Raw genomic sequence first — 12,075 nt, forward strand, 5'->3', positions numbered from 1 at the left:
ACTAGTCCATATCACTTTAACATGTAGAATACCACTTTTGAACATGTATGGTACCACTTTTGAACGTGTATTGTACCACTTTTTTGAACGTGCCTCATACCACTTTAAACATCAATCGTACCACTTTGAACGTGTATGGTACCCCGTTTGAACATATATGGTACTACTTTTACATAATAATTATAACTATCGTCTTAATCTAACGTATATCACGTGCAGGAGGTTGGATGGGAGGGATGAAAAAAAAAACATTTTTTATATGTATTAAAAAATTGATTATATTTCACTTTCTTTATGCATTTCTCTCTGGCGTTTGGACCACCAGTTGAATATTTTAAATACATTTTGCAAGGCACAGTGCTTTTCCCCGACGGCGTCAGCACGGTGTGTTATGCGGATGACACACTGGTGCTGGCCGTCGGGGCGCACTGGGGGAGGGCCATGCGTCGCGCGGAGGAGGGGTCGCAACGCGTCGTCGACCGGATCAGGGGGATGGGGATGACGGTGGCGGTCCATAAGACCGAGGTGATTGCGTTTCATTCACCTCGGCAGGATCCGCCACCCCCTCTGATCCGGGTGGGTGGGGCCGACATCGAGGTGAAGCCCCAGATCAGGTATCTGGGGCTGATCCTCGATAGCCACTGGCGTTTCGAGGAGCATTTCCGCTGCCGGTTGGAAAGGATGGTTGCGGCTCTGGGCCGGATCCTGCCCAACCTGGGGGGCCCGGCGGGCCGAGTTCGTCGCCTCTATGTGGCAATGGTCCAGTCGGTGGCCCTATACGGGGCCCCCGTCTGGGCGGACGACCTGGCTGCCTCCCGGCGCAGCATGACTATGCTGCGTCGGGTGCAGAGGCGCATGGCGCTCAGGGTCGTCCGCGGGTATCGGACCATGTCACATGAGGCGGCGACGGTTCTAGCGGGGATGCCGCCCATGGACCTGCTCGCGCGGTCGCACGCGGTGATGTACCGGCACCGCGTCGACCGTCGCGCGGGGGTGGGGGCGGTCCCGGGCGGGCAGGAACCTGCTTGGGGCGATTTGAAGCGCCAGGCCCGGCAGTCCGTGTTGCTCGCGTGGCAGGAGCGGCTGGCTCTGCCAACCGCGGGGCACCGGACTGTCGGGGCTGTTCGGCCACTCCTGAAGGAGTGGCTGGACAGAGGCCACGGCAGCCTCACCTACCGGCTGGCACAGGTATTTTCCGGGCATGGCAGCTTCGGAAGATACCTGTGCCGGATAGGGAAGGAGCCGACGGCGCGTTGCTGCCACTGCGACGCTGAGCAGGACACGGCGGATCCCCTCAGGGGCTGCCAGCCTTTCAGCTGCAGTACGGGCTTAACGAACCCGGGGTACCCGAGTCATACACACACCGTAAGCCTCCTGTTGGTCGTCACAACGACCCATTCACAATTCCCTATTGGTTTTGTGAATGGTACGTGACGGCAGGAGGAACGGGGGTCTTGGCTTAACCGCTTGGGCCACGAGTATGGCGACTCTATAAAATCGCCCTCCAATCCTAAGCTATGGTGCGCGGCGATGGGATGCATGGTTGGGGGAGAAGGCCCAATCCCAAGCGACCACCTCCGGGGAACCTGCCGAACCCCCGGAGTATTAGGCTTACCCGGGTAAGGCGGCTCTGCCCGGGTGGACCTTTATTTCCGACCATCTCGTGGGACTATTATGGACACAGAAAATAAAATGGGGATGGGGCGGGTTTTGTCGGTTGGGGAGGACGGAGACGGGGTTGGGGGTAGGGTGGCGGCGCTCGCGCCCCACTCAGCGCCAGGTCCGGCTTCGTGGAGGGTGGAGGAGGACGACGAGACGGCGTCGGTCTCGTCCTTCTCCTCCAGCACGAGCCACATAGGCTCTAAGAGGAAGAGGACGGGGCAGGCCGTCGTCGAGGTGGGCGGGGCGATGAGCCCGTCGGTGAGGCTGAGTTGCCTCAGGGACGAGGTGACCGAGGAGATATCGGAGAGGATCTCCTCGTCCCTGAGGCGGGTGGAGAAAGTCGCCGCTGCCTGCGCCTTTAAGGGGCAGAAAAGCGGTGGCGCGGAGGCCCTGAAGGCCGCGGCGGAGGAAATGAGGGAGGCGGCGCGGGAGCTCAGAGGGCGGAACGCCCGTCTGCAGCTCCTGTTGGAGGAGGAGCGACAGGGGAGGAGGAGGGCAGAGGCGCTGTGGAACAGCGCGGCCCTCCCTCCCATCCTCCCTCCTCCTCCACCGCAGCGTCACTCGGCGGTGGTAAATAAGCGGAGTGCGGCGGCAGTGGTGCGGGGCACCGCGGGCCCCTCCACCCGCACTCCGCCCGTGAAGAAGTCCCCGTCCTCCTCAGAAGACGATCTTCTGAGGAGGATTGGGGACATGATTGATGGCAAGCTGGCCGCCTTCCGGGAGGAGCTCCTCGCCGGAAGAGCGGTCAGCAGGAAGGCGGTGCCTCCCCGACCTGTTCCGGTAGAGTCGGGGAAGGCAAAGAAGGGCGGAGTGAAGGCTCCGCCCAGCGTTGCGGCACCAGGGCCCCGGGTCGCGACCCCCAAGGGGGGTGGTGTACCCGTGGTCGCGGTGGTCGCGTCCTCCACAGCACCCTCCCAAGGGGGGGTGGCGTGGAGTGAGGTGGTGGGGCGGAAGGCGAAGCGGGCGGCGAGGCAGGCCTCGCAACCGCAGCCTCCGCCTCCGCCGCCGGCGGCCAAGGTAAAGGCCGCGAAGGTCGGGAAGGCACGACCAGGTCGTCCCCCAAAAACGGCAGCGGTGACGCTGACCGTTGCGCAGGGGGGCGACCTGACCCTCGCGGAGGCGATGCGGCTCGCCAGGGAGAATATCTCCCTGGAAGAGCTGGGCATCGCCTCCGTGAGGGCGAAGAGGGCCATGACCGGGGGTCTCTTGCTGGAGATCCCCGGTGCAGAAGGCGGCGCGAAGGCGGATCGTCTCGCCCAGAGGCTCCGGGAGCAGCTGGGCGAGCGAGGTGTCCGGGTCGCCCGGCCCACGAAGCGCACGGAGATGCGCGTTTGTGGGCTGGACGACTCGGTCAGCGCACAGGATGTGTCCCGTGCCCTTGCGAGGGCGGGGGACTGTCCTGTGGAGGACCTGCGGATCGGAGAGATCCGCAGGTCGCCCTCCGGCCTCGGGTCGGTGTGGGCCCGGTGCCCCCTCTCCGCCGCCCGTAAGGTGGCGGAATCCGGGAGGGTGTTGGTGGGGTGGGTTTCGGCGCGAGTGGAAATCCTCGCGCCGCGCCCGCTCCAGTGTCACCGCTGCCTCGAATTGGGGCACGTGAGGCAGTGGTGCACCTCGCCGGTGGACCGCAGCGGTCAGTGTTACCGCTGCGGTGCCAAAGAGCACCGTGCGAGCCAGTGCTCGGCGGCCCCCCACTGCCCGCTGTGTGCGGACATGGGGAGGCCAGCCGATCACAGGGTGGGGAGCAAGAAGTGCTCCCCCCCCTCCCGGAAGGAGAGGAAGAGGCGGGCTGCACCGGCTCCGGTGCCGAGGGCGGTGGCATCGTCCTCCATGGAGGTGGACGATGCTACGGGGACGGACGGCCGGGAGGAGGCTGGCGCGGCCATTAATTAATGCCGCCCCGCCTCCTCCTCCAGGCCAACCTCAACCACTGCCGCGCGGCACAGGACTTGATGTCCCAAGTCCTCGCGGAGTGGGGGGTTGGCCTGGCGGTCGCCGCCGAGCCGTACCGCGTCCCTGATCACCCTCATTGGGTGGGCGACGCGGACGGCTTGGTGGCGACGGTATGGGGAGGGGGCGACGGGTCCCCACCGTTCTCCTTGTTGGAGCGCGGTCGGGGATTCGTCGCCGTGGACTGGGGGGGGAGTCGCAGTGGTGGGGTGCTACATTTCGCCCCGTAGCGGTCACGCTGCGTTCGAGCTGTACTTGGCCGAGGTCGCGGCATGCGTGCAGCGCTACGCGGCCCGGCCGGTGCTGGTCCTGGGGGATTTTAATGCCAAGTCGGTGGCTTGGGGATCCCCCAGGACCTCCGTTCGCGGCGGGATCCTGGGCGATTGGGCGGCGGGGCTCGACCTCCGGGTATTGAACCGGGGGTCGGAGCACACATGCGTGCGGCGATATGGGGGGTCCATCGTGGATGTTGGATTCGCGACCCCCAACGCCGTGCGCATGGTGTCGGGTTGGCACGTGGTCGCGGGGGCAGAGACACTCTCCGATCACCGGTACATCCGGATGGAGGTCTCTGCCGCCGCGAGTGCATCCCGACACGGCCGCCTGCGTGGCACCCCACCACGCCGCTGGGCGCTTCGGCGCCTGGACAAGGACGCCCTGATGGCAGCTGCCCTCGCTGCAACTTGGCCGCAGGGAGCGGCCGAGTTGCCGAGCATAGAGGAGGAGGTCGCCCGGCTCGGAGCATTGGTCGCGGGTATTTGCGACGCGGCGATGCCTCGGGTCGGGCGGGCTTCTCCTCGCCGGGCGGTGTACTGGTGGTCGGACGCGATCGCGGAGTTGCGAGTCGCGACTGTCCGCGCCCGACGCCAGTACACCCGCGCGCGCCGTCGTCAACGTACAGGCGACGGCGTGGCGCGAGCGAGGGCAGCTGATGACCTGTATGGAGCATACCGCGTGGCGCGGGTTGCTCTGCAGGTCGCCATCAAACGGGCCAAGACCCAGGCATGGAAGGAGCTCCTCCAGACCCTTGATGACGATCCATGGGGGCGCCCATATAAGGTGGTGCTGAATAAGCTCTGCCCGTGGGCGCCCCCCGTCACCGAGGGTCTTGACCCCCGGCTGCTGGAGGACGTGGTCAATACACTCTTCCCAATTGGGGAGGGGGGACCGCGTCCTCCGGCGGCGGCGGCTGTCCCAGTGGAGTGGACGGCCGAGCTGGGGGTCACGCAGGAGGAGCTGGCAGCGGCCATCAGACGGCTCGGGGTTCGTAACACGGCCCCGGGTCCGGATGGTGTGCCCGGCCGGGTTTGGGTCTTGACCCAGGGCGTCCTTGGGGCCGACCTCAGGCGGTTGTTCGACCGCTGCCTGAGGGACGGGCGATTCCCCCCCAGTTGGAAGGTGGCGAGGATGGTCCACCTCCGGTAGGAGGGTCGGCCCGCGGAGTCTCCCTCCGCATACCGGCCCATTTGTCTCCTCGACGAGGTGGGCAAGCTCTTCGAGCGTGTGATTGCTGCCCGCCTCGTCGAGCACCTGTCGCGGGGTGATCCCGGTCTGGCCGACTGCCAGTTCGGTTTCCGGGGGGGCCGATCGACTATCGACGCGATAGGTCGTGTGAGGGCCCTCTCGGAGGCGGCCGTCTCCCGGGGAGGGGTGGCATTGGCAATATCCTTGGATAATGCCCTCCCCTGGGAAGAGATAAGGAGGGGACTCGAATATCATCGGGTCCCCCCTTGTCTCAGGGCGGTCGTCGGGGATTATCTCCGCGGCAGGTGGATCGAGTATCCGGGCCGGGATGGTGATATGCGGAGGGAGGTGTACTGCGGTGTTCCGCAGGGGTCGGTCCTCGGGCCACTCCTGTGGAACATCGCGTACGCCTCGGTGTTGCGGGCCGGCATCCCCGACGGCGTCAGCACGGTGTGTTATGCGGATGACACACTGGTGCTGGCCGTCGGGGCGCACTGGGGGAGGGCCATGCGTCGCGCGGAGGAGGAGTCGCAACGCGTCGTCGACCGGATCAGGGGGATGGGGATGACGGTGGCGCTCCATAAGACCGAGGTGATTGCGTTTCATTCACCTCGGCAGGATCCGCCACCCCCTCTGATTCGGGTGGGTGGGGCTGACATCGAGGTGAAGCCCCAGATCAGGTATCTAGGGCTGATCCTCGATAGCCACTGGCGTTTCGAGAAGCATTTCCGCTGCCTGGTCCCCCGGTTGGAAAGGATGGTTGCGGCTGTGGGCCGGATCCTGCCCAACCTGGGGGGCCCGGCGGGCCGAGTTCGTCGCCTCTATGTGGCAATGGTCCAGTCGGTGGCCCTATACGGGGCCCCCGTCTGGGCGGACGACCTGGCTGCCTCCCGGCGCAGCATGACTATGCTGCGTCGGGTGCAGAGGCGCATGGCGCTCAGGGTCGTCCGCGGGTATCGGACCATGTCACATGAGGCGGCGACGGTTCTAGCGGGGATGCCGCCCATGGACCTGCTCGCGCGGTCGCACGCGGTGATGTACCGGCACCGCGTCGACCGTCGCGCGGGGGTGGGGGCGGTCCCGGGCGGGCAGGAACCTGCTTGGGGCGATTTGAAGCGCCAGGCCCGGCAGTCCGTGTTGCTCGCGTGGCAGGAGCGGCTGGCTCTGCCAACCGCGGGGCACCGGACTGTCGGGGCTGTTCGGCCACTCCTGAAGGAGTGGCTGGACAGAGGCCATGGCAGCCTCACCTACCGGCTGGCACAGGTATTTTCCGGGCATGGCAGCTTCGGAAGATACCTGTGCCGGATAGGGAAGGAGCCGACGGCGCGTTGCTGCCACTGCGACGCTGAGCAGGACACGGCGGATCATACCCTGGAGGTATGCCCCGCGTGGGAGGGGGAGCGCCGTGTCCTGGTCGGCGTCGTCAGGCGGGATGTCTCTCTGCCGGGCGTGGTGCGCGCCATGCTCGGCAGCGAGGAGAAGTGGAGGGCCGTGGCCTCCTTCTGCGAGAACGTAATGTTGCAGAAGGAGGCCGCGTGGAGGGAGCGCGAGCTTCAGTGGCGCGCTGAAGCTCGCGCTCGTGCGGTGGCCCGAGGTCGTCGCCCGGTCGCGAGGCGTCGCGGGCGGCCGCCTCGGCGTGGCGGATGACCTAGGCTGGGAGGGGGGTCCTGAGGGGACCCTCCTCCCGCCAGGCGGCGCCGGGTCGGACCGGTTGGGGGTAGGAGTGCCTCCCCCTACCGGTCCGACGCAAGGGGAGGCACCCTCGGCGGTCTGGTGCGGCCATGAACGCCCGGCCGCCGAGGGGTGGAAACGGGGTCGCTGGCGGTTGCGAGTTGGGGCTCGCAGCCGCCACTAAACGCGGCCCCGGGACGGATAGCGGCGGGATGGAGTGGCCCCGTCCCGCCGCTATGAGGCAGTGTGTCTACTGGGGGGACCGATTGTCCCCCCGGGGGATGGGCGCGAAAGCGCGGGCACGGGGAGGATACCGGAAGAATGCTTCGAGCGATTCCCGGTATCCTCCCAAAGCGTGCCGAAGGGTCACCGTGGGGTTTTTAGTGGGTAGGTCCCGCGCCTGTCGTTGTACGGGCGCGGGGAATCCCACACACCCCTCCCACCTCTCCCCAAGGAGGTGGGAGGGAGTCTTTCGAAGATTTTCCCCACGACAAAAAAAAAAAAAAAAAAAAAAAAAAAAAAGGCACAGTGCTTTGCGGGGCTGCCACATCGTAAGGTATTATGTGTATTTAGCTTTTTTAGAGATATGATATCCTCGTAGTCCATGTCCAGTGTCTCAATAATCACACTCGCTCTTGTATTTTCATCGAGGAAATCCACAAGCCAGTCTCGTTTCTGCAGTCCTTTAACATATGCGATATGCGGTGCATCATCTTCTTCATCGACCGCATCGACAACAGCTTTCGTAATTAGCTGTTTAGCCATACTGTACCGAACGTCTCCATCTTCCCACCGTAGCCCGTGATGTTTTGTCGTCAACCACCGGATGCATGATTTGTCAGATTTCGAAAGAAGATATTGCGGTATCGAACTCCTAAATATATAATGCGAGAGAATTGTTCCTTTTCGTAGGACAGCCACTTCCTTCACAACAAATCTTCCATCAACGATGAACCCTTGCAGGTCAACGAATGTTGGTACGGTCATTATTGGAACAATTTAGAGATCTGCGCACTTTCAAAACAGGCGGGAGAATGTGGTCTTAATCGTAAAGCATCTCGATTTTTATGATGAAATACGAATTTGGCACACGAGAGGGCAGGTAAGTAGCGTTGGGATTTAATTGATTTTGCGCACCACGTTTTTCAGCGGATTGTATTCAACCACCCGATCATGCAAAATGAGACAGTAGGCTGTAGTATTTGCCGGCACATTCTCTTTACAATCGAATTCTATTCGCACGTCCACGGTGCTATTCTTGATCGACTCATTTTGTCGTGAGCAGTCAATCACCACGAGGGGACCAAATTGTACAAATTGGGCAATAGTGAATAATGCCTCGTTGCAACTATGTCCGTAATACGATTTACGGAAATGCGTATACATGTTAAACAAGATGGCGTGCCTATTCTTGTCAAAGTCCAAATTCATGTCATCGTACGGATAAAATTCCGAGTTGAGAAAAAGTTTTACATTGGTCAATTTGCAGTGGTCAAACCGAGTAGCATCTTCGGTCATCACATTCTTTCGAGCAGTCTGTAGAGCAAAGACAACATATCGCGGCTTTTCCAGCTGTGCGGCTGTCTTGACGGCCCACGAATGCTTGGTCGTGCTCTGTAAGAGAGGATACTCGTACAGATCCCACGAGCGAAAACTAATGCTCAGGTTTTGCCCACTTTCCAAAGCATGTAGCAGCGATAGCTTATTAACATCGTTTAGCGTCACATGAGGCATCCGCCATTGCACTTTAAGTAATTCAATTTCTGGTTCCAACGTTGGAGGTCCAATTAGAGAATTGTTATCGTTGCGTGATCGTATTAAAATCAATTCGTGACGTGCATTAATCACCATCCATTTCTAGTCCTCGCAAAATCCCAGCAAATATTTGAGCGGGACGCAAAAATTGAAATGATTTTTCACTACCAGCTCATCGTGTCGTTTCAAGCCCCATCCAGCATTCTCCATATTTTTGTCTTCATCGGATGTCAGTGATACATAATTTTTGAGCGTGCTAGTTATTCCAACGATTCTGTTGCGATCAATCTCCACACCATTCAGCTCATATCGAATCTCATCAAATATGAACGCCATACAATTATTTCCCAACATTACCGTTGAAGCATCATTTGGCTTATGTATCGTCAATTTCCCCTCCACGTAGAGGAAACTTTCACATGGCAATGTGTATAAATCTTGCTGTTGTATAGGTATTCTTATCTCATCACTGTGTCCAAATGTCGTGTTAACGTATGGGTTGTATGTGTGAGTCTCGAGCTTAACAATGCGATCATCAAACATTGGCTTCCCTCCAATGCTTAGAATGTCAGCCATTTTCAACTTAAAAGCGCACAATGAATCCCAATGATTTCAAAAATGCAATGTTTGCAGCACTGAGTCTCTTCGTTTTAGCGTAATTAGAGTTGTTACTGTTACTGTTGCTGTTGCTGTTGTTGTTGTTGTTGTTGTTGTTATAGACAATTTCGTTTGGAAGAAACGTGTTTCTGGAATCGTTCAACACAAGCATCTCATTCGTCCGTTCGCACCACAGGTATTATCGTCGTCGTCGCACGTGCAGTCTGATGGTAATCTCTTCACCTCGAAAATCTAGCAATCGTCCGTCTTGATCCACAACGCGTATCGTTAGATCCGTAATGATTCGTGCGGTGATTGGAAGGTAAATGATCTGTGCAGGCGTTTCCGATATCTTATATCCTGGCGGGACTCTCGGAGAAAATTCATGTATCGTATGTACGCGCTTCCCATTGTTGTACGCGCCAGCGGTCGCACTACATTCAACGCGAATAATGTTTACGCTCATGATATTAATCGGGTCGTCCGATTCGTGCCACTGTCCTGGTTTTAATACCCGATTCGCCGAGAATCCCAAAAGCGATCCAATGTTATTGGGTTTCGTAAAGTCTACGGCAAACGAGCAGTACAGCTCGCTTTTCATGGTGTTGTTGTTGGGACGCAACACTATAGGATGCACATCATTGTCACCATCATTGGTACCACCGAGATTTTGAGGATATCGCTCGAGTAATCGCTGCTTCAAATACTTGGCAATGGCGTCTAGTTCGTAAGAGCCGTGGGGAATCATAATGTATTCATGGTCGGTGTCGACGCTGTTGTAGTTGTTGTTGGTATCATAGTTTGTGGTGAAGTAGAATTTATCGTTGCTCGAGTCGATGTTTGGTATTGTATGATACGTTTCAAAGGTTGTTAGACCAAGCTCGTAATCATCGTCGCTCAAATCTATGGGTGGAAAGTAGCTTACAGCGAGGATGCTACTCTTGCCAGTTAGAGTCAATGTTAACGACATATTCCGAGAAACTGCTCGATTAGTACTGAATCAGAGTGGCGAGGAGACAATCCTTAAATTTGGTGCTAATCGTTTGTAGAAAGCGTAGACATAGTTGTCCACAATTGCTCTGATCATACTCCTGATAAGACGTTCGATTATATTCAATTTTCACATCACCATCATTATCCAAATATTGTGTCAATTCCTTGGGCGGTCGAAGATTGCCAAAGCTGTCGAAGTATACAGCTCGATGCCCCCTCTTCGCATACGCCACCCAATGAGTCCCCGGTCCCTCGACATTGTCCAAATTCACGATACCGCTCTCGTTTCGACGTACTCCTCCGGTCGGTAGCGCGTTGCGCATAAAAACACCTCTAAAGAATGGAATACGCATACGTATTCCATTATGTAATGTATGTGTGTGTAATTATGTTTAAATATCGCGTTAATTGACGGATTTGAGAACCGTTTAGAGAAATATTCAAGTTAACGTGAATTATAACTGAGAACCATAAATTCCTCGTACGGTATTGTTTTTCGTGTACACGACATTCCAGAGACTCTCTGATGCGTAGTTCGGTACACGGAACGATACAGGTTAGAAAAACCATACGCGAGTGTTGGTTGCTCTCAGTCACGTGATCGACCCAATATATTTACTTGGGATCGATCGTCGAAGATCCATAAACAGAGAGGGTAGAGGAATATTGAAATTAAGAAGAGATAGACATTGAAGAGCAGGGATAGCGCCGCGAGGTGGTGATTACCCCTCTCGTGGCCGCGACTGCGGATGTCTGTTCGCTTCTTAGCTGGAAGACTCGAAAGCGAGTCCGCGCAGCGAGCAGATCGACAAACGATTCCGCTCCGCGACGAAACCAAATCTCCGAATATAGGTTCTGAGAACACTCGAACCTTTCGTTGAGAAGTTTAAATTATTGCTCAAAATTAACTAAATCGGTGAGGCATTTTATCAGCCCCGATTATTGACTGTACAATCTCGCCGAAACGAAAGTCAGTAAACGAGCCAGCCCGCGGTCTGGACCCGGAAATGGAGGCCCAGTTCGAGCGCCTCCTGCAGTTGGGGGAGGGCCTTCGACCCCCAGCAGCAGCAACGACCGCAGCTGCAACACAGGCAGCAACGGCGAGCGAGCCAGCAGCCATGGAGGTTGGCGAGGCCTCGGCGGCCCTTCGGCAGCCACCACCGACGCCGACCTTCCGGATCGACCTGGGGCAGGATGTCCTCCAAATTCCGGTCCATGTCCCCTGGACATCAAGACGCCGAAAAGTGGCGGTCCCAGGAGGCCACTACGTGATAAAGTGGAACCAGACCGGACGCCTCGTGGCATGCGACTTCCACGAGGCGGAGGCGGCGGTCACGGCGAGCAACCCCGTGCAGCCGCAGCACACGACGGTCCCGCAAGTCGCGACACCAGGCCCGTCACCACAGCCGGCAGGAAGGAGGCCACGCCGACGCCATCGGGCTTCGGAGGAGCGGGGAGTGAGTCGCCCCATCGAGCGACCGGCTCCTCCAGCGCGGCCACGAAACCGATCCCGCAGAGACCAGGCGACCATAAACGAGGCCATGCTCACGACCCTGCAGTTTTTGCAGGGTCGAACGGACCTTTTCCGCCGCTAAAATGTAAGTAACTTAATTTTTTAATTAAGTGAAACTGACCCACCCTCTCTGTAACTGGACATTAAGATTTTCTCCGCGAATTACCGCTCCTTCCGTTTGTTGCACGGACCGTGCAAGGGGGGCGGTATGTTTAAATATCGCGTTAATTGACGGATTTGAGAACCGTTTAGAGAAATATTCAAGTTAACGTGAATTATAACTGAGAACCATAAATTCCTCGTACGGTATTGTTTTTCGTGTACGCGACATTCCAGAGACTCTCTGATGCGTAGTTCGGTACACGGAACGATACAGGTTAGAAAAACCATACGCGAGTGTTGGTTGCTCTCAGTCACGTGATCGACCCAATATATTTACTTGGGATCGATCGTCGAAGATCCATAAACAGAGA

This window comes from Colletes latitarsis, chromosome 14 (genome assembly GCF_051014445.1).
Source record: "Colletes latitarsis isolate SP2378_abdomen chromosome 14, iyColLati1, whole genome shotgun sequence".
Taxonomy (NCBI): domain Eukaryota; kingdom Metazoa; phylum Arthropoda; class Insecta; order Hymenoptera; family Colletidae; genus Colletes; species Colletes latitarsis.